Source organism: Siphateles boraxobius, unplaced genomic scaffold, assembly GCF_051911475.1.
Source record: "Siphateles boraxobius isolate OS27281-9 unplaced genomic scaffold, OSU_SipBor_1 39, whole genome shotgun sequence".
In the NCBI taxonomy this organism is placed as follows: domain Eukaryota; kingdom Metazoa; phylum Chordata; class Actinopteri; order Cypriniformes; family Leuciscidae; genus Siphateles; species Siphateles boraxobius.
Genome location: NW_027509019.1, coordinates 3,816,389 through 3,837,867, shown reverse-complemented (window position 1 = coordinate 3,837,867; position 21,479 = coordinate 3,816,389). Strand labels below are relative to the sequence as shown.

The 21,479-nt window shown below is 44.3% G+C and overlaps 8 non-coding genes across 8 annotated transcripts; all 8 read left to right on the top strand.

The window, feature by feature from the left end:
• Positions 1–4,863: 4,863 nt before the first annotated feature.
• On the top strand, positions 4,864–4,936 carry trnar-ccu (transfer RNA arginine (anticodon CCU)). The gene has a single exon. It is a non-coding gene; the product is annotated as a tRNA-Arg (tRNA).
• A 1,773-nt stretch (positions 4,937–6,709) lies between these two features.
• Positions 6,710–6,782, top strand: trnar-ccu (transfer RNA arginine (anticodon CCU)). Its single transcript has one exon. It is a non-coding gene; the product is annotated as a tRNA-Arg (tRNA).
• Positions 6,783–9,225: 2,443 nt separating this feature from the next.
• trnar-ccu (transfer RNA arginine (anticodon CCU)) lies at positions 9,226–9,298 on the top strand. The gene has a single exon. It is a non-coding gene; the product is annotated as a tRNA-Arg (tRNA).
• Positions 9,299–9,641: 343 nt separating this feature from the next.
• trnar-ccu (transfer RNA arginine (anticodon CCU)) lies at positions 9,642–9,714 on the top strand. The gene has a single exon. It is a non-coding gene; the product is annotated as a tRNA-Arg (tRNA).
• Positions 9,715–10,141: 427 nt separating this feature from the next.
• Positions 10,142–10,213, top strand: trnai-aau (transfer RNA isoleucine (anticodon AAU)). Its single transcript has one exon. It is a non-coding gene; the product is annotated as a tRNA-Ile (tRNA).
• Positions 10,214–11,131: 918 nt separating this feature from the next.
• trnar-ccu (transfer RNA arginine (anticodon CCU)) lies at positions 11,132–11,204 on the top strand. Its single transcript has one exon. It is a non-coding gene; the product is annotated as a tRNA-Arg (tRNA).
• Positions 11,205–12,919: 1,715 nt separating this feature from the next.
• On the top strand, positions 12,920–12,992 carry trnar-ccu (transfer RNA arginine (anticodon CCU)). Its single transcript has one exon. It is a non-coding gene; the product is annotated as a tRNA-Arg (tRNA).
• A 5,611-nt stretch (positions 12,993–18,603) lies between these two features.
• trnar-ccu (transfer RNA arginine (anticodon CCU)) lies at positions 18,604–18,676 on the top strand. Its single transcript has one exon. It is a non-coding gene; the product is annotated as a tRNA-Arg (tRNA).
• The last annotated feature ends 2,803 nt before the right edge of the window (positions 18,677–21,479 follow it).

Here is a 21,479-nt window from a genome sequence, read left to right as displayed (position 1 = left end):
TTTAAGTTGCATTGCAAGTCAATAATATTTACCTTTAACTCGTTGTGCCACCTCTGCCTTGATGTCACGGTTGACCAGCACATGGGGCTCAATCCACAGCAGACAAAAGGCTGGATCCAAGGCAGCTGCTTTCAGATAGACTGTGTCTGAAAAGGGAGCAGTGATCCCTTCTTGAGACTGGGCCATTTTCACATTAATGAAGATCCCAAGAAATCTTTTTTTCAGGGATGCCTGCAGACCTCTGACCAGGCCGCTCAGGAAACGAACTTGAGGCTTCAGCTTCTCAAGATGGTGATTGAGGGACAAGACAGATGGAACAACTGCACTGATTGTAATGACTTTCTCCCCCTGTGTCAAATCAGTTGCTTCTCCGAACGGTTTCAAGATGTCCACCAACTCCTTCAGCAGATTCCACTCTCGTGGAGTGAATGACAGTTCTTTATGCCCGGCCTTCTCAAGAACTGCGCAGAGCTTTTGCTGATCACAATGAAGGACTGCTTTCACCTGCCGCAGTGTGGAATTCCACCTCGTGCTCACTGCAGCAGGGATGCCTCTGTGCTCCCCAAATTCACCATCAAAGATGTCTTTAAACGTTGTGCTTGTGTGGAGCAGCGAGCTAAGTTTTGATAACTTGGAGAGAGAAGGACATGCCACTTTTGTTTCTTTCAAACCGTCTCCCACAACCAGCTGCAATGTGTGTGCAAAACACTGCAGGCGCTGTTTCTTTGCCATAGCAGTATTGACAGTTTGCTGGTCTTCTAGGGTTAAGTCATGCCATAGCTCAGGATCATCAAGATTATCTCCAGCATCATCATCTTCCTCCTTTTCGCTGGGGAAGCAGACAGTAAATGCCTTGCGCATGTTAGCAGCATTGTCACTAATGATATAGTCCAATTTAGCTTTGATGTTGTATTCATCACATATTGCCTCAAATTGGTCACAGATGCGCTCCGCTGTGTGAGAGCCTTTGAAGCGGTTGCAGGCCAAGAGATTAGTCTTTAGCTGTACCCTCTCTGCATCTCTCTCCATCCAGTGCACAGTGACACCAAGGAATCCCCTCATCTTTCGATCAGACCAAATGTCCACAGTGACTGAAACATGGTCAGTGTTGCTCAATTGAGTTTTTAACTTTGAACGTCTCTCCTCAGCAAGGCTCTCTGTTTTTGTGGTCAGCGTTCGGCGACAGACTGGGGTATACTTGCTGTCCAGCACAGCCAGAAAGTGACGAAAGCTCTTATTTTCCACAATAGACAGAGGGAAATTGCAATCAATAATCAAGTCAGACAGTATCGCATTGGAGATGGCCTTCTGCTGTGGGTGGCTCAGGCTGTAACGCCCTACACGAGTGTCCAGGAATTGTGAGATTAAAGGCTGTTGTGGTTCATCTACGATGCTTTTGTTCATCTGGTATTCTTCATACCTGTAACAGAGAAGAATATGAAACAGATGTCAGAAAATCCCTTATAGCCACACATGTTGTATTTGAAACTACTCTTTACTCATATCAATGTTGTTAATATTCATTGTCTATTGTACACTACGATATACGATAATACATTTCAGTTTCAGTGTATGCAATATTAAGAATATTTTCACTGCTTCAAAAGTCATAAGAAAGCCCTTTCCCTCAAGAAACTGAAGTCATATGCTTTATAGCAGTGGTTTTCAGAGTGGGGACGGGGACCCCTGGGTGCCGCAAGGGGGGCCATGGCAAGTTGGCATGAAAAGTATAGCAAAACAAAATAATTGAATAAATTTAATAACTAAAGTTACTTTAAAAAAAATGTAAACTGACTAAACCAAAAATAAGTTAAACAATATTCCCATTAGTTAAGAACTGCACTATAATAATCTATTGCATCTCTGAACATTACTACTATAATCGTTATTTTATTATACACTGCCTCACAGACCTACAGTTCACTCTCTCCTGAACACCAGATTCCATGGTGCCTTGCTGCATCACACAGAAATTGCAGGTCGACTACTGCTCCCTCATTCATTGTTTAATTGTGATATTTGATGTCTTCAGCCACAGTTCAGCTTAGTTGTGATTAACCAAAATTACAGAAACGACCTCAATGAGGCAGCACACCAGCAACTCTGAAACTGAATAATTGAAAGAGTAAAACTGGAAGGCCTGTTTTTGTCTCATGTGTGTTGGAGAGACTGAGATATACATTTGTGTTTATCCGTCTAGCAGCAAGGTAGAAATTCAGTTGTCCTTTAAAACGGACGTTGACATGATGTTGGCGAGGTTTTCCATCTAAGTGTGCTCAGGGATTAAAGTGAAAAAAATTCTTCTGACTGAAAATTTTTTTCAGGCCAAGTCATATTCCTTTAACTTTATTTAAATAGTCGAGACCAATATCGTTTTAAGGGGAGATGTTTTAAACCGCTTTAATATTGCCAGTTTGCATATTTTAAAAGCTATTTTAATCTATGAAAAAAAATTACTTAGCTTGACAAATAATCAACCATCTACATAACTTTTCAGTGCATGTTTTTATTTATCTTATAAGACCAAACAATGATAAATTATATTAATATATAGTTTGTTTAATGGCAAATCGTTTTGGCTGAGGGCAAAGTGAAGTTTCATAACTTTATATATTTAGGCTATTTAACTTTAACTGTGTAGCCTATTAGAGAGCTGACTAATGTTTGACTGAATTGTTTGCTTTATTTCTCATTGTATAGCTTCTTATAGCCTACATATTAGGCTACTTATACTTTTATGGATATTATTGATAATTAAAACTGACATTTAACAAAAAGCAACAGGGTTGTGTAATGTTATATATTCTAAAATATATAGAATATTCTTTATATATTTTACTATGCATTCTCTTGTATGTGTACATGCATAATAAAATAAAATGATACAACCCTGTCTCTGTTTGTTAAGTCTGTCAGTTTTAATGATCAATAATGTTTCATATTTTTAAAATGAAAACAAAAAGAAGCAGGGTTGTGTTTTATATTGCGTGTTGTTATAAATATATGGAGTGAAGATAATCAATGTGCGTTATCTGAACCACATTTGTGTGGCCATATAGGCCTAATATGTTTATGATAATATGTTCATTTATAAATGAAAAGAGGTGTTTTGTATATATTTCGTTTTATTGTTGATGAAAAGAGGCAGAGTTGTATTTTATACCATATTTCATTTTATTGTTGACTAAAATATACATAAAGAGATAACCGGAGTAGCCAGAGCGAGATGAGTGACAAAACCAAGATCGGCGCGGATCCGTTTGCAGAATAACCGGACTCGCGTCCTCGGGAGTTCGTTCTCCCGAGTCGAACTTGCCACGTCCGAACTATCAAGGACGCAAGTCCGAGGTTTGCGTAGCCTATTGGTATTGAGAAACGGCCAATATTGACCCGCGTTCTGTTTTCTATCATGCGCCGTGCACGTTTGCGTTGACGTAATATGCACGCAAACGCACCAGGGTTCGATAGAATTAAGTTGAACGTGAAACCAGACCAACGCTGCGGGGGGCGCAGGGAACAAACTCGCTCGGATTCGGACCGCAGCAAACCAGCTGTAGCCTGACATGCACTTCTCCAAAACTAAGATTAATTGAGTGAACACGGAGCAGTTTTTCCGTGAGCGGGAATTGAAAACCCGGACTGGACCATAAGCGAAGTGATTACAGAATGTTAGAGTGGAGAGAGGAACGTGCTTTCGCTCCGATCCAGGCTTTATCACATCCCCCTCAGCAGGGTGAATACACCTCGTCTTTCCTTAATTTAAGACCTATTCAAACTAAAATTAAGACATTTATCACACTATTTGAGAAATGAAAGCCTATTTACGGCCTTAACATTATGAAAAGTGAATTTAAGACATTAAGGACAGACGGGAACCCTGCAATTGACGGAAATCCGTCATAGACTCGCTGCAATTAACGGAAATCCGTCGTAGCGACGGAGAACTTTAATCCCTGTGTGCTACACTCATGTACCTCATATAATCCAGGTTCAAAAATACCTATTTTTGTAAGCATGAACCAGCAAGGGAGACGTGCGTTTACTGTCTCGTTGATACAGTAAATAAATGCAGCAGCTAGCTAGTAAGCTACGGTACATCCGATAAGGTGCTTAGCATTCATTCAAAACTTACCTTTCTCTGTGCAACTTCAGGTGTCGAACAAAGTTGGACGTTGTGGCAGCTCCGTCAGTAATCTTCGACCCGCATGTTTTGCAAATTGCAACTCGTTTTTTGTCGACTACCTCGTAATTTTTATAGCCAAACGAAACTATCTTCGGTATCATTTTGCCAACTGGCGCGTAGTTGCTTGTTGCGCTTCATTGGTTGTCTTGCAATGTGCCTGCTTAGATGCTGTCGAATCAAAACAACGTGGGACTGCAGTGATTGGATGTCGTGCAGGCAGCGCGCGCGCTCTCTGCATGCATACAGGTGGCGCACATTTTTTTCACAGATGCAGATAAACAGAGCGGCGCGGCCGTGTGAAAAAAATTTTCCCCAGTTTTCATGGGAATTAGCAAGTCTTCTCGAGTCAAAAGGCGCAAGTCCAAGTGAAGTCACGAGTCATTGATGTTAAAGTCCAAGTCGAGTTGCAAGTCTTTGTACATTTTGTCGAGTCGAGTCTGAAGTCATCAAATTCATGACTCGAGTCTGACTCGAGTCCAAGTCACATGACTCGAGTCCACACCTCTGGTGTATACCCTGTTCAAATGCGTCATTGACTAAGCTACCTGAAGGACAATTAGTAGGGCAAGCGAATCTTGTCCCAATGGCCTGTCGAAGTAGTCGTTCATCCGGATTACTTTGTGTGCTGGCCTTGTTAAATGCCAATGATGTTGTTGTCACTAAAGCCAAGGTCTTTCACAGCCCCGGTGGCCTAATGGATAAGGCACTGGCCTCCTAAGCCAGGGATTGTGGGTTCGAGTCCCATCTGGGGTGGTTTACAGCAGAGTGGCGCAGCGGAAGTGTGCTGGGCCCATAACCCAGAGGTCGATGGATCGAAACCATCCTCTCCTAAGACTGCTTCACTTATGTATATGTTTTATCCCAAACAAAGAGCAACTTCCACATCCTGCTTGTTCGTTCAGAAAATCTGTGAGTTTGTGAGTGTGTGCCCTGTTCAAATGCGTCATTGACTAAGCTACCTGAAGGACAATTAGTAGGGCAAGCGAATCGTGTCCCAGTGGCCTGTCGAAGTAGTCGTTCATCCAGATTACTTTGTATGCTGGCCTTGTTTAAATGCCAATGATGTTGTTGTCACTAAAGCCAAGGTCTTTCACAGTTTTATCCCAAAAAAAGAGCAACTTCCACATCCTGCTAGTTCGTTCAGAACAATCTGGGTTGGTTTACAGCAGAGTGCCGCAGCGGAGGCGTGCTGGGCCCATGACCCAGAGGTCGATGGATCGAAACCATCCTCTGCTAAGACTGCTTTACTTATGTACATGTTTTATCCCAAACAAAGAGTGAAGTGGTTTTCAATCTTTCCGAAAAATAACTTCGCAGAGATCTTTGATGCCAGAAATAATTAGACTTTATTTTCGAACGCCGTTCCGTTCCATAGAACGGCGCTCTAACGCTCTGGCTCTCCGGCCCACTGGCCCTCTGGCCTTCCAGCGCGCTCCCAAGTATATTTTGGTTCAGAGTTATATACATAAATCTTCTTCCAAAGAAGGTAGCACACCCTATAGATAGTTTTGGGTAAAGGTCTTTTACCATGTGACTTCTCGGAATAAAATTTTCTGCAGCAAACAACATTCCATTCAAGGTCTTTCACATACACAGAGGAAATCCAAAGTCACAGACAGAAGAAATAATTGTGTCCAAATATATAGCTAAATTACTTGTTTTCTAAATAATAAAATCTTCAACAAGAGCAACTTCCACATCCTGCTTGTTTGTTCAGAAAATCTGTGTGTTTGCCCTGTTCAAACTCCTCATTGTCTAAGCCACCTGAATGAGATGGACAATTAGTATGGCAAGCGAATCTTGTCCCAGTGGCCTGTCGAAGTAGTCGTTCATCCGGATTACTTTGTGTGCTGGCCTTGTTTAAATGCCAATGAGGTTGTTGTCACTAAAGCCAAAGTAATGGGGCCACATGAACACAGGTCTTTCAGAGCCCCGGTGGCCTAATGGATAAGGCACTGGCCTCCTAAGACAGAAATTGCCTAAGACAACCCAGAGGTCGATGGATCGAAACCATCCTCTGCTAAGACTGCTTTACTTATGTACATGTTTTATCCCAAACAAAGAGCAACTTCAACATCCTGCTTGTTCGTTCAGAAAATCTGTCTGTTTGTGTGTGCATGCCCTGTTCAAACTCCTCATTGACTAAGTCACGTGAATGAGATGGACAATTAGTAGGGCAAGCGAATCGTGTCCCAGTGGCCTGTCTAAGTAATTGTTCATCCGGATTAATTTGTGTGCTGGCCTTGTTTAAATGCCAATGATGTTTTTGTCACTTATGTACATGTTTTATCCCAAACAAAGAGCAACTTCCACATCCTGCTTGTTCGTTTCAGAAAATCTGTGAGTTTGTGTGTGTATACCCTGTTCAAATGCGTCATTGACTAAGCTACCTGAAGGACAATTAGTAGGGCAAGCGAATCTTGTCCCAATGGCCTGTCGAAGTAGTCGTTCATCCGGATTACTTTGTGTGCTGGCCTTGTTTAAATGCCAATGATGTTGTTGTCACTAAAGCCAAGGTCTTTCACAGCCCTGGTGGCCTAATGGATAAGGCACTGGCCTCCTAAGCCAGGTTTTGTGGGTTCGAGTCCCATCTGGGGTGGTTTACAGCAGAGTGGCGCAGCGGAAGCGTGCTGGGCCCATAACCCAGAGGTTGATGGATCGTAACCATCCTCTGCTAAGACTGCTTTCCTTATGTACATGTTTTATCCCAATCAAAGACCAACTTCCACATCCTGCTTGTTCGTTCAGTAAATCTGTGTGTTTGTGTTTGCATGCCCTGTTCAAACTCCTCATTGACTAAGGCACCTGAATGAGATGGACAATTAGTAGGGCAAGAGAATCGTGTCCCAGTGGCCTGTCAGGTAGTTGTTCATCCGGATTACTTTGTGTGCTGGCCTTGTTTAAATGCCAATGATGTTGTTGTCACTAAAGCCAAGGTCTTTCACAGCCCCGGTGGCCTAATGGATAAGGCACTGGCCTCCTAAGACAGGAATTGTGGGTCCGTTTCCGATCTGATGTGGATTAAAGCAGAGTGGCGCAGCGGAAGCGTGCTGGGCCCATAACCCAGAGGTCGATGGATCGAAACCATCCTCTGCTAAGACTGCTTCACATATGTATATGTTTTATCCCAAACAAAGAGCAACTTCCACATCCTGCTTGTTCGTTTCAGAAAATCTGTGAGTTTGTGCGTGTATACCCTGTTCAAATGCGTCACTGACTAAGCTACCTGAAGGACAATTAGTAGGGCAAGCGAATCGTGTCCCAGTGGCCTGTCGAAGTAGTTGTTCATCCGGATTACTTTGTGTGCTGGCCTTGTTTAAATGCCAATGTTGTTGTTGTCACTTAAGCCAAGGTCTTTCATAGCCCCGGTGGCCTAATGGATAAGGCACTGGCCTCCTAAGACAGGAATTGTGGGTTCGTTTCCGATCTGTTTGTGTGTGTGTGCCCTGTTCAAATGCGTCATTGACTAAGCTACCTGAAGGACAATTAGTAGGGCAAGCGAATCGTGTCCCAGTGGCCTGTCGAAGTAGTCGTTCATCCAGATTACTTTGTGTGCTGGCCTTGTTTAAATGCCAATGATGTTGTTGTCACTAAAGCCAAGGTCTTTCACAGTTTTATCCCAAAAAAAGAGCAACTTCCACATCCTGCTAGTTCGTTCAGAACAATCTGGGTTGGTTTACAGCAGAGTGCCGCAGCGGAGGCGTGCTGGGTCCATGACCCAGAGGTCGATGGATCAAAACCATCCTCTGCTAAGACTGCTTTACTTATGTACATGTTTTATCCCAAACAAAGAGTGAAGTGGTTTTCAATCTTTCCGAAAAATAACTTTGCAGAGATCTTTGATGCCAGAAATAATTAGACTTTATTTTCGAACGCCGTTCCGTTCCATAGAACGGCGCTCTAACGCTCTGGCTCTCCGGCCCACTGGCCCTCTGGCCTTCCAGCGCGCTCCCGAGTATATTTTGGTTCAGAGTTATATACATAAATCTTCTTCCAAAGAAGGTAGCACACCCTATAGATAGTTTTGGGTAAAGGTCTTTTACCATGTGACTTCTCGGAATAGAATTTTCTGCAGCAAACAACATTCCATTCAAGGTCTTTCACATACACAGAGGAAATCTAAAGTCACAGACAGAAGAAATAATTGTGTCCAAATATATAGCTAAATTACTTGTTTTCTAAATAATAAAATCTTCAACAAGAGCAACTTCCACATCCTGCTTGTTTGTTCAGAAAATCTGTGTGTTTGCCCTGTTCAAACTCCTCATTGTCTAAGCCACCTGAATGAGATGGACAATTAGTAGGGCAAGCGAATCTTGTCCCAGTGGCCGGTCGAAGTAGTCGTTCATCCGGATTACTTTGTGTGCTGGCCTTGTTTAAATGCCAATGATGTTGTTGTCACTAAAGCCAAAGTAATGGGGGCACATGAACACAGGTCTTTCAGAGCCCCGGTGGCCTAATGGATAAGGCACTGGCCTCCTAAGACAGAAATTGCCTAAGACAACCCAGAGGTCGATGGATCGAAACCATCCTCTGCTAAGACTGCTTTAATTATGTACATGTTTTATCCCAAACAAAGAGCAACTTCCACATCCTGCTTGTTCGTTCAGAAAATCTGTCTGTTTGTGTGTGCATGCCCTGTTCAAACTCCTCATTGACTAAGTCACGTGAATGAGATGGACAATTAGTAGGGCAAGCGAATCGTGTCCCAGTGGCCTGTCTAAGTAATTGTTCATCCGGATTAATTTGTGTGCTGGCCTTGTTTAAATGCCAATGATGTTTTTGTCACTTATGTACATGTTTTATCCCAAACAAAGAGCAACTTCCACATCCTGCTTGTTCGTTTCAGAAAATCTGTGAGTTTGTGTGTGTATACCCTGTTCAAATGCGTCATTGACTAAGCTACCTGAAGGACAATTAGTAGGGCAAGCGAATCTTGTCCCAATGGCCTGTCGAAGTAGTCGTTCATCCGGATTACTTTGTGTGCTGGCCTTGTTTAAATGCCAATGATATTGTTGTCACTAAAGCCAAGGTCTTTCACAGCCCTGGTGGCCTAATGGATAAGGCACTGGCCTCCTAAGCCAGGGATTGTGGGTTCGAGTCCCATCTGGGGTGGTTTACAGCAGAGTGGCGCAGCGGAAGCGTGCTTGGCCCATAACCCAGAGGTCGATGGATCGAAACCATCCTCTCCTAAGACTGCTTCACTTATCTATATGTTTTTTCCCAAACATAGAGCAACTTCCACATCCTGCTTGTTCGTTTCAGAAAATCTGTGAGTTTGTGCGTGTATACCCTGTTCAAATGCGTCACTGACTAAGCTACCTGAAGGACAATTAGTAGGGCAAGCGAATCTTGTCCCAATGGCCTGTCGAAGTAGTCGTTCATCCGGATTACTTTGTGTGCTGGCCTTGTTTAAATGCCAATGATGTTGTTGTCACTAAAGCCAAGGTCTTTCACAGCCCTAGTGGCCTAATGGATAAGGCACTGGCCTCCTAAGCCAGGGATTGTGGGTCCAAGTCCCATCTGGGGTGGTTTACAGCAGAGTGGCGCAGCGGAAGCGTGCTGGGCCCATAACCCAGAGGTTGATGGATCGAAACCATCCTCTGCTAAGACTGCTTTATTTATGTACATGTTATATCCCAATCAAAGACCAACTTCCACATCCTGCTTGTTCGTTCAGAAAATCTGTGTGTTTGTGTGTGCATGCCCTGTTCAAACTCCTCATTGACTAAGCCACCTGAATGAGATGGACAATTAGTAGGGCAAGCGACTCGTGTCCCAGTGGCCTGTCGAAGTAGTTGTTCATCCGGATTACTTTGTGTGCTGGCCTTGTTTAAATGCCAATGTTGTTGTTGTCACTTACGCCAAGGTCTTTCATAGCCCCGGTGGCCTAATGGATAAGGCAATGGCCTCCTAAGACAGGAATTGTGGGTTCGTTTCCGATCTGATGTGGATAACAGCAGAGTGGCGCAGCGGAAGCGTGCTGGGCCAATAACCCAGAGGTCGATGGATCGAAACCATCCTCTGCTAAGAATGCTTTACTTATTGACATGTTTCATCCCAAACAAAGAGCAACTTCCAGTTCCTGCTTGTTCGTTCAGAAAATCTGTGTGTTTGTGTGTGCATGCCCTGTTCAAACTCCTCATAGACTAAGCCACGTGAATGAGATAGACAAATAGTAGGGCAAGCAAATCGTGTCCCAGTGGCCTGTCGAAGTAGTTGTTCATCCGGATTACTTTGTGTGCTGGCCTTGTTTAAATGCCAATGATATTGTTGTCACTAAAGCCAAGGTCTTTCACAGCCCCGGTGGCCTAATGGATAAGGCACTGGCCTCCTAAGACAGGAATTGTGGGTTCGTTTCCGATCTGATGTGGCTTACAGCAGAGTGGCGCACCGGAAGCGTGCTGGGCCCATAACCCAGAGGTCGATGGATCGAAACCATCCTCTGCTAAGACTGCTTTACTTATGTACATGTTTTATCCCAAATACAGAGCAACTTCCACATCCTGCTTTTTCGTTCAGAAAATCTGTGAGTTTGTGTGTGTGTGCCCTGTTCAAATGCGTCATTGACTAAGCTACCTGAAGGACAATTAGTAGGGCAAGCGAATCGTGTCCCAGTGGCCTGTCGAAGTAGTCGTTCATCCAGATTACTTTGTGTGCTGGCCTTGTTTAAATGCCAATGATGTTTTTGTCACTTATGTACATGTTTTATCCCAAACAAAGAGCAACTTCCACATCCTGCTTGTTCGTTTCAGAAAATCTGTGAGTTTGTGTGTGTTTACCCTGTTCAAATGCGTCATTGACTAAGCTACCTGAAGGACAATTAGTAGGGCAAGCGAATCTTGTCCCAATGGCCTGTCGAAGTAGTCGTTCATCCGGATTACTTTGTGTGCTGGCCTTGTTTAAATGCCAATGATGTTGTTGTCACTAAAGCCAAGGTCTTTCACAGTCCCGGTGGCCTAATGGATAAGGCACTGGCCTCCTAAGCCAGGGATTGTGGGTTCGAGTCCCATCTGGGGTGGTATACAGCAGAGTGGCGCACCGGAAGCGTGCTGGGCCCATAACCCAGAGGTCGATGGATCGAAACCATCCTCTGCTAAGACTGCTTCACTTATGTATATGTTTTATCCCAAACAAAGAGCAACTTCCACATCCTGCTTGTTCGTTCAGAAAATCTGTGGGTACTTCTCAATATCCTTCCTCGTCTCCTCGCTCCTCCGTCCTCCATCCTATGACCCGGAAACCAATCAAGCACAGCCATCTTGAAGGACATCTCAATTCTCTAATTGCACCGCGAGGAGTCGAGGATCGAGGAGTGAGGAGGCTTTCAGAGGAGTTATGAGCAAGGATACACAGGTGTATCCTATGCGGAAGTGTTTTATTGACTAAACGTGACGCACGTATACATTCTCCTCCCCCTAGACATCGGTCATAATAATTTGAATTTATACTTTACCTTTGCAGTTTATATAAACCACACATCTCACATATTTCAGGAGGGTATCTTGCTTTATTATTATTCATTATGAATTTCTTAAATAAACAAGCTTCAACAACATAAGGGAAGATCCTTTGAGCGCTACTGATGACGCTGTGAAGTGACATTCGAGTGAGCAAGTATTCCAATGCCAATGATGTTTTTGTCACTTATGTACATGTTTTATCCCAAACAAAGAGCAACTTCCACATCCTGCTTGTTCGTTTCAGAAAATCTGTGAGTTTGTGTGTGTATACCCTGTTCAAATGCGTCATTGACTAAGCTACCTGAAGGACAATTAGTAGGGCAAGCGAATCTTGTCCCAATGGCCTGTCGAAGTAGTCGTTCATCCGGATTACTTTGTGTGCTGGCCTTGTTTAAATGCCAATGATGTTGTTGTCACTAAAGCCAAGGTCTTTCACAGCCCCAGTGGCCTAATGGATAAGGCACTGGCCTCCTAAGACAGGAATTGTGGGTTCGTTTCCCATCTGGTGTTGATTACAGCAGAGTGGCGCAGCGGAAGCGTGCTGGGCCCATAACCCAGAGGTCGATGGATCGAAACCATCCTCTGCTAAGACTGCTTTACTTATGTACATGTTTTATCCCAATCAAAGACCAACTTCCACATCCTGCTTGTTCGTTCAGAAAATCTGTGTGTTTGTGTGTGCATGCCCTGTTCAAACTCCTCATTGACTAAGGCACCTGAATGAGATGGACAATTAGTAGGGCAAGCGAATCGTGTCCCAGTGGCCTGTCAGGTAGTTGTTCATCCGGATTACTTTGTGTGCTGGCCTTGTTTAAATGCCAATGATGTTGTTGTCACTAAAGCCAAGGTCTTTCACAGCCCCGGTGGCCTAATGGATAAGGCACTGGCCTCCTAAGACAGGAATTGTGGGTCCGTTTCCGATCTGATGTGGATTACAGCAGAGTGGCGCAGCGGAAGCGTGCTGGGCCCATAACCCAGAGGTCGATGGATCGAAACCATCCTCTGCTAAGACTGCTTCACTTATGTATATGTTTTATCCCAAACAAAGAGCAACTTCCACATCCTGCTTGTTCGTTTCAGAAAATCTGTGAGTTTGTGTGTGTATACCCTGTTCAAATGCGTCATTGACTAAGCTACCTGAAGGACAATTAGTAGGGCAAGCGAATCTTGTCCCAATGGCCTGTCGAAGTAGTCGTTCATCCGGATTACTTTGTGTGCTGGCCTTGTTTAAATGCCAATGATGTTGTTGTCACTAAAGCCGAGGTCTTTCACAGCCCCGGTGGCCTAATGGATAAGGCACTGGCCTCCTAAGCCAGGAATTGTGGGTTCGAGTCCCATCTGGGGTGGTTTACTGCAGAGTGGCGCAGCGGAAGAGTGCTGGGCCCATAACCCAGAGGTCGATGGATCGTAACCATCCTCTGCTAAGACTGCTTTACTTATGTACATGTTTTATCCCAATCAAAGACCAACTTCCACATCCTGCTTGTTCTTTCAGAAAATCTGTGTGTTTGTGTGTACATGCCCTGTTCAAACTCCTCATTGACTAAGCCACGTGAATGAGATAGACAAATAGTAGGGCAAGCAAATCGTGTCCCAGTGGCCTGTCGAAGTAGTTGTTCATCCGGATTACTTTGTGTGCTGGCCTTGTTTAAATGCCAATGATGTTGTTGTCACTAAAGCCAAGGTCTTTCACAGCCCCGGTGGCCTAATGGATAAGGCACTGGCCTCCTAAGACAGGAATTGTGGGTTTGTTTCCGATCTGATGTGGATTACAGCAGAGTGGCGCAGCGGAAGCGTGCTGGGCCCATAACCCAGAGGTCGATGGATCGAAACCATCCTCTGCTAAGACTGCTTCACTTATGTATATGTTTTATCCCAAACAAAGAGCAACTTCCACATCCTGCTTGTTCGTTCAGAAAATCTGTGAGTTTGTGTGTGTGTGCCCTGTTCAAATGCGTCTTTGACTAAGCTACCTGAAGGACAATTAGTAGGGCAAGCGAATCGTGTCCCAGTGGCCTGTCGAAGTAGTCGTTCATCCAGATTACTTTGTGTGCTGGCCTTGTTTAAATGCCAATGATGTTGTTGTCACTAAAGCCAAGGTCTTTCACAGTTTTATCCCAAAAAAAGAGCAACTTCCACATCCTGCTAGTTCGTTCAGAACAATCTGGGTTGGTTTACAGCAGAGTGCCGCAGCGGAGGCGTGCTGGGCCCATGACCCAGAGGTCGATGGATCGAAACCATCCTCTGCTAAGACTGCTTTACTTATGTACATGTTTTATCCCAAACAAAGAGTGAAGTGGTTTTCCATCTTTCCGAAAAATAACTTCGCAGAGATCTTTGATGCCAGAAATAATTAGACTTTATTTTCGAACGCCGTTCCGTTCCATAGAACGGCGCTCTAACGCTCTGGCTCTCCGGCCCACTGGCCCTCTGGCCTTCCAGCGCGCTCCCGAGTATATTTTGGTTCAGAGTTATATACATAAATCTTCTTCCAAAGAAGGTAGCACACCCTATAGATAGTTTTGGGTAAAGGTCTTTTACCATGTGACTTCTCGGAATAGAATTTTCTGCAGCAAACAACATTCCATTCAAGGTCTTTCACATACACAGAGGAAATACAAAGTCACAGACAGAAGAAATAATTGTGTCCAAATATATAGCTAAATTACTTGTTTTCTAAATAATAAAATCTTCAACAAGAGCAACTTCCACATCCTGCTTGTTTGTTCAGAAAAATCTGTGTGTTTGCCCTGTTCAAACTACTCATTGTCTAAGCCACCTGAATGAGATGGACAATTAGTAGGGCAAGCGAATCTTGTCCCAGTGGCCTGTCGAAGTAGTCGTTCATCCGGATTACTTTGTGTGCTGGCCTTGTTTAAATGCCAATGATGTTGTTGTCACTAAAGCCAAAGTAATGGGGCCACATGAACACAGGTCTTTCAGAGCCCCGGTGGCCTAATGGATAAGGCACTGGCCTCCTAAGACAGAAATTGCCTAAGACAACCCAGAGGTCGATGGATCGAAACCATCCTCTGCTAAGACTGCTTTACTTATGTACATGTTTTATCCCAAACAAAGAGCAACTTCCACATCCTGCTTGTTCGTTCAGAAAATCTGTCTGTTTGTGTGTGCATGCCCTGTTCAAACTCCTCATTGACTAAGTCACGTGAATGAGATGGACAATTAGTAGGGCAAGCGAATCGTGTCCCAGTGGCCTGTCTAAGTAATTGTTCATCCGGATTAATTTGTGTGCTGGCCTTGTTTAAATGCCAATGATGTTTTTGTCACTTATGTACATGTTTTATCCCAAACAAAGAGCAACTTCCACATCCTGCTTGTTCGTTTCAGAAAATCTGTGAGTTTGTGTGTGTATACCCTGTTCAAATGCGTCATTGACTAAGCTACCTGAAGGACAATTAGTAGGGCAAGCGAATCTTGTCCCAATGGCCTGTCGAAGTAGTCGTTCATCCGGATTACTTTGTGTGCTGGCCTTGTTTAAATGCCAATGATGTTGTTGTCACTAAAGCCAAGGTCTTTCACAGCCCCGGTGGCCTAATGGATAAGGCACTGGCCTCCTAAGACAGGAATTGTGGGTCCGTTTCCGATCGGATGTGGATTACAGCAGAGTGGCGCAGCGGAAGCGTGCTGGGCCCATAACCCAGAGGTCGATGGATCGAAACCATCCTCTGATAAGACTGCTTCACTTATGTATATGTTTTACCCCAAACAAAGAGCAACTTCCACATCCTGCTTGTTCGTTTCAGAAAATCTGTCACTAAACCGGATTACCTTGTGTGCTAGCCTTGTTTAAATGCCAATGATGTTGTTGTCACTAAAGCCAAGGTCTTTCACAGCCCCGGTGGCCTAATGGATAAGGCACTGGCCTCCTAAAACAGAAATTGTGGGTTCGAGTCCCATCTGGGGTGGTTTACAGCAGAGTGGCGCAGCGGAAGCGTGCTGGGCCCATAACCCAGAGGTCAATGGATCGAAACCATCCTCTGCTAAGACTGCTTTTCTTATGTACATGTTTTATCCCAAACAAAGAGCAACTTCCACATCCTTTTTATTCGTTCAGAAAATCTGTCTGTTTGTGTGTGCATGCCCTGTTCAAACTCCTCATTGACTAAGTCACGTGAATGAGATGGACAATTAGTAGGGCAAGCGAATCGTGTCCCAGTGGCCTGTCTAAGTAATTGTTCATCCGGATTAATTTGTGTGCTGGCCTTGTTTAAATGCCAATGATGTTTTTGTCACTTATGTACATGTTTTATCCCAAACAAAGAGCAACTTCCACATCCTGCTTGTTCGTTTCAGAAAATCTGTGAGTTTGTGTGTGTATACCCTGTTCAAATGCGTCATTGACTAAGCTACCTGAAGGACAATTAGTAGGGCAAGCGAATCGTGTCCCAGTGGCCAGTCGAAGTAGTCGTTCATCCAGATTACTTTGTGTGCTGGCCTTGTTTAAATGCCAATGATGTTGTTGTCACTAAAGCCAAGGTCTTTCACAGTTTTATCCCAAAAAAAGAGCAACTTCCACATCCTGCTAGTTCGTTCAGAACAATCTGGGTTGGTTTACAGCAGAGTGCCGCAGCGGAGGCGTGCTGGGCCCATAACCCAGAGGTCGATGGATCGAAACCATCCTCTGCTAAGACTGCTTTACTTATGTACATGTTTTATCCCAAACAAAGAGTGAAGTGGTTTTCAATCTTTCCGAAAAATAACTTCGCAGAGATCTTTGATGCCAGAAATAATTAGACTTTATTTTCGAACGCCGTTCCGTTCCATAGAACGGCGCTCTAACGCTCTGGCTCTCCAGCCCACTGGCCCTCTGGCCTTCCAGCGCGCTCCCGAGTATATTTTGGTTCAGAGTTATATACATAAATCTTCTTCCGAAGAAGGTAGCACACCCTATAGATAGTTTTGGGTAAAGGTCTTTTACCATGTGACTTCTCGGAATAGAATTTTCTGCAGCAAACAACATTCCATTCAAGGTCTTTCACATACACAGAGGAAATCCAAAGTCACAGACAGAAGAAATAATTGTGTCCAAATATATAGCTAAATTACTTGTTTTCTAAATAATAAAATCTTCAACAAGAGCAACTTCCACATCCTGCTTGTTTGTTCAGAAAATCTGTGTGTTTGCCCTGTTCAAACTCCTCATTGTCTAAGCCACCTGAATGAGATGGACAATTAGTAGGGCAAGCGAATCTTGTCCCAGTGGCCTGTCGAAGTAGTCGTTCATCCGGATTACTTTGTGTGCTGGCCTTGTTTAAATGCCAATGATGTTGTTGTCACTAAAGCCAAAGTAATGGGGGCACATGAACACAGGTCTTTCAGAGCCCCGGTGGCCTAATGGATAAGGCACTGGCCTCCTAAGACAGAAATTGCCTAAGACAACCCAGAGGTCGATGGATCGAAACCATCCTCTGCTAAGACTGCTTTACTTATGTACATGTTTTATCCCAAACAAAGAGCAACTTCAACATCCTCCTTGTTCGTTCAGAAAATCTGTCTGTTTGTGTGTGCATGCCCTGTTCAAACTCCTCATTGACTAAGTCACGTGAATGAGATGGACAATTAGTAGGGCAAGCGAATCGTGTCCCAGTGGCCTGTCTAAGTAATTGTTCATCCGGATTAATTTGTGTGCTGGCCTTGTTTAAATGCCAATGATGTTTTTGTCACTTATGTACATGTTTTATCCCAAACAAAGAGCAACTTCCACATCCTGCTTGTTCGTTTCAGAAAATCTGTGAGTTTGTGTGTGTATACCCTGTTCAAATGCGTCATTGACTAAGCTACCTGAAGGACAATTAGTAGGGCAAGCGAATCTTGTCCCAATGGCCTGTCGAAGTAGTCGTTCATCCGGATTACTTTGTGTGCTGGCCTTGTTTAAATGCCAATGATGTTGTTGTCACTAAAGCCAAGGTCTTTCACAGCCCTGGTGGCCTAATGGATAACGCACTGGCCTCCTAAGCCAGGGATTGTGGGTTCGAGTCCCATCTGGGGTGGTTTACAGCAGAGTGGCGCAGCGGAAGCGTGCTGGGCCCATAACCCAGAGGTCGATGGATCGTAACCATCCTCTGCTAAGACTGCTTTACTTATGTACATGTTTTATCCCAAACAAAGACCAACTTCCACATCCTGCTTGTTCGTTCAGTAAATCTGTGTGTTTGTGTTTGCATGCCCTGTTCAAACTCCTCATTGACTAAGGCACCTGAATGAGATGGACAATTAGTAGGGCAAGCGAATCGTGTCCCAGTGGCCTGTCAGGTAGTTGTTCATCACTAAAGCCAAGGTCTTTCACAGCCCTGGTGGCCTAATGGATAAGGCACTGGCCTCCTAAGACAGGAATTGTGGGTCCGTTTCCGATCTGATGTGGATTAAAGCAGAGTGGCGCAGCGGAAGCGTGCTGGGCCCATAACCCAGAGGTCGATGGATCGAAACCATCCTCTGCTAAGACTGCTTCACATATGTATATGTTTTATCCCAAACAAAGAGCAACTTCCACATCCTGCTTGTTCGTTTCAGAAAATCTGTGAGTTTGTGCGTGTATACCCTGTTCAAATGCGTCACTGACTAAGCTACCTGAAGGACAATTAGTAGGGCAAGCGAATCGTGTCCCAGTGGCCTGTCGAAGTAGTTGTTCATACGGATTACTTTGTGTGCTGGCCTTGTTTAAATGCCAATGATGTTTTTGTCACTTATGTACATGTTTTATCCTAAACAAAGAGCAACTTCCACATCCTGCTTGTTCGTTTCAGAAAATCTGTGAGTTTGTGTGTGTATACCCTGTTCAAATGCGTCATTGACTAAGCTACCTGAAGGACAATTAGTAGGGCAAGCGAATCTTGTCCCAATGGCCTGTCGAAGTAGTCGTTCATCCGGATTACTTTGTGTGCTGGCCTTGTTTAAATGCCAATGATGTTGTTGTCACTAAAGCGAAGGTCTTTCACAGCCCTGGTGGCCTAATGGATAAGGCACTGGCCTCCTAAGCCAGGGATTGTGGGTTTGAGTCCCATCTGGGGTGGTTTACAGCAGAGTGGCGCAGCGGAAGCGTGCTGGGCCCATAACCCAGAGGTCGATGGATCGTAACCATCCTCTGCTAAGACTGCTTTACTTATGTACATGTTTTATCCCAATCAAAGACCAACTTCCACATCCTGCTTGTTCGTTCAGTAAATCTGTGTGTTTGTGTTTGCATGCCCTGTTCAAACTCCTCATTGACTAAGGCACCTGAATGAGATGGACAATTAGTAGGGCAAGCGAATCGTGTCCCAGTGGCCTGTCAGGTAGTTGTTCATCACTAAAGCCAAGGTCTTTCACAGCCCTGGTGGCCTAATGGATAAGGCACTGGCCTCCTAAGACAGGAATTGTGGGTCCGTTTCCGATCTGATGTGGATTAAAGCAGAGTGGCGCAGCGGAAGCGTGCTGGGCCCATAACCCAGAGGTCGATGGATCGAAACCATCCTCTGCTAAGACTGCTTCACATATGTATATGTTTTATCCCAAACAAAGAGCAACTTCCACATCCTGCTTGTTCGTTTCAGAAAATCTGTGAGTTTGTGCGTGTATACCCTGTTCAAATGCGTCACTGACTAAGCTACCTGAAGGACAATTAGTAGGGCAAGCGAATCGTGTCCCAGTGGCCTGTCGAAGTAGTTGTTCATACGGATTACTTTGTGTGCTGGCCTTGTTTAAATGCCAATGATGTTTTTGTCACTTATGTACATGTTTTATCCCAAACAAAGAGCAACTTCCACATCCTGCTTGTTCGTTTCAGAAAATCTGTGAGTTTGTGTGTGTATACCCTGTTCAAATGCGTCATTGACTAAGCTACCTGAAGGACAATTAGTAGGGCAAGCGAATCTTGTCCCAATGGCCTGTCGAAGTAGTCGTTCATCCGGATTACTTTGTGTGCTGGCCTTGTTTAAATGCCAATGGATAAGGCACTGGCCTCCTAAGACAGGAATTGTGGGTTCGTTTCCGATCTGATGTGGATTACAGCAGAGTGGCGCAGCGGAAGCGTGCTGGGCCCATAACCCAGAGGTCGATGGATCGAATCCATCCTCTGCTAAGACTGCTTCACTTATCTATATGTTTTATCCCAAATAAAGAGCAACTTCCACATCCTGCTTGTTCGTTCAGAAAATCTGTGAGTTTGTGTGTGTGTGCCCTGTTCAAATGCGTCATTGACTAAGCTACCTGAAGGACAATTAGTAGGGCAAGCGAATCGTGTCCCAGTGGCCAGTCGAAGTAGTCGTTCATCCAGATTACTTTGTGTGCTGGCCTTGTTTAAATGCCAATGATGTTGTTGTCACTAAAGCCAAGGTCTTTCACAGTTTTATCCCAAAAAAAGAGCAACTTCCACATCCTGCTAGTTCGTTCAGAACAATCTGGGTTGGTTTACAGCAGAGTGCCGCAGCGGAGGCGTGCTGGGCCCATAACCCAGAGGTCGATGGATCGAAACCATCCTCTGCTAAGACTGCTTTACTTATGTACATGTTTTATCCCAAACAAAGAGTGAAGTGGTTTTCAATCTTTCCGAAAAATAACTTCGCAGAGATCTTTGATGCCAGAAATAATTAGACTTTATTTTCGAACGCCGTTCCGTTCCATAGAACGGCGCTCTAACGCTCTGGCTCTCCGGCCCACTGGCCCTCTGGCCTTCCAGCGCGCTCCCGAGTATATTTTGGTTCAGAGTTATATACATAAATCTTCTTCCAAAGAAGGTAGCACACCCTATAGATAGTTTTGGGTAAAGGTCTTTTACCATGTGACTTCTCGGAATAGAATTTTCTGCAGCAAACAACATTCCATTCAAGGTCTTTCACATACACAGAGGAAATCCAAAGTCACAGACAGAAGAAATAATTGTGTCCAAATATATAGCTAAATTACTTGTTTTCTAAATAATAAAATATTCAATAAGAGCAACTTCCACATCCTGCTTGTTTGTTCAGAAAATCTGTGTGTTTGCCCTGTTCAAACTCCTCATTGTCTAAGCCACCTGAATGAGATGGACAATTAGTAGGGCAAGCGAATCTTGTCCCAGTGGCCTGTCGAAGTAGTCGTTCATCCGGATTACTTTGTGTGCTGGCCTTGTTTAAATGCCAATGATGTTGTTGTCACTAAAGCCAAAGTAATGGGGGCACATGAACACAGGTCTTTCAGAGCCCCGGTGGCCTAATGGATAAGGCACTGGCCTCCTAAGACAGAAATTGCCTAAGACAACCCAGAGGTCGATGGATCGAAACCATCCTCTGCTAAGACTGCTTTACTTATGTACATGTTTTATCCCAAACAAAGAGCAACTTCAACATCCTGCTTGTTCGTTCAGAAAATCTGTCTGTTTGTGTGTGCATGCCCTGTTCAAACTCCTCATTGACTAAGTCACGTGAATGAGATGGACAATTAGTAGGGCAAGCGAATCGTGTCCCAGTGGCCTGTCTAAGTAATTGTTCATCCGGATTAATTTGTGTGCTGGCCTTGTTTAAATGCCAATGATGTTTTTGTCACTTATGTACATGTTTTATCCCAAACAAAGAGCAACTTCCACATCCTGCTTGTTCGTTTCAGAAAATCTGTGAGTTTGTGTGTGTATACCCTGTTCAAATGCGTCATTGACTAAGCTACCTGAAGGACAATTAGTAGGGCAAGCGAATCTTGTCCCAATGGCCTGTCGAAGTAGTCGTTCATCCGGATTACTTTGTGTGCTGGCCTTGTTTAAATGCCAATGATGTTGTTGTCACTAAAGCCAAGGTCTTTCACAGCCCTGGTGGCCTAATGGATAAGGCACTGGCCTCCTAAATCAGGGATTGTGGGTTCGAGTC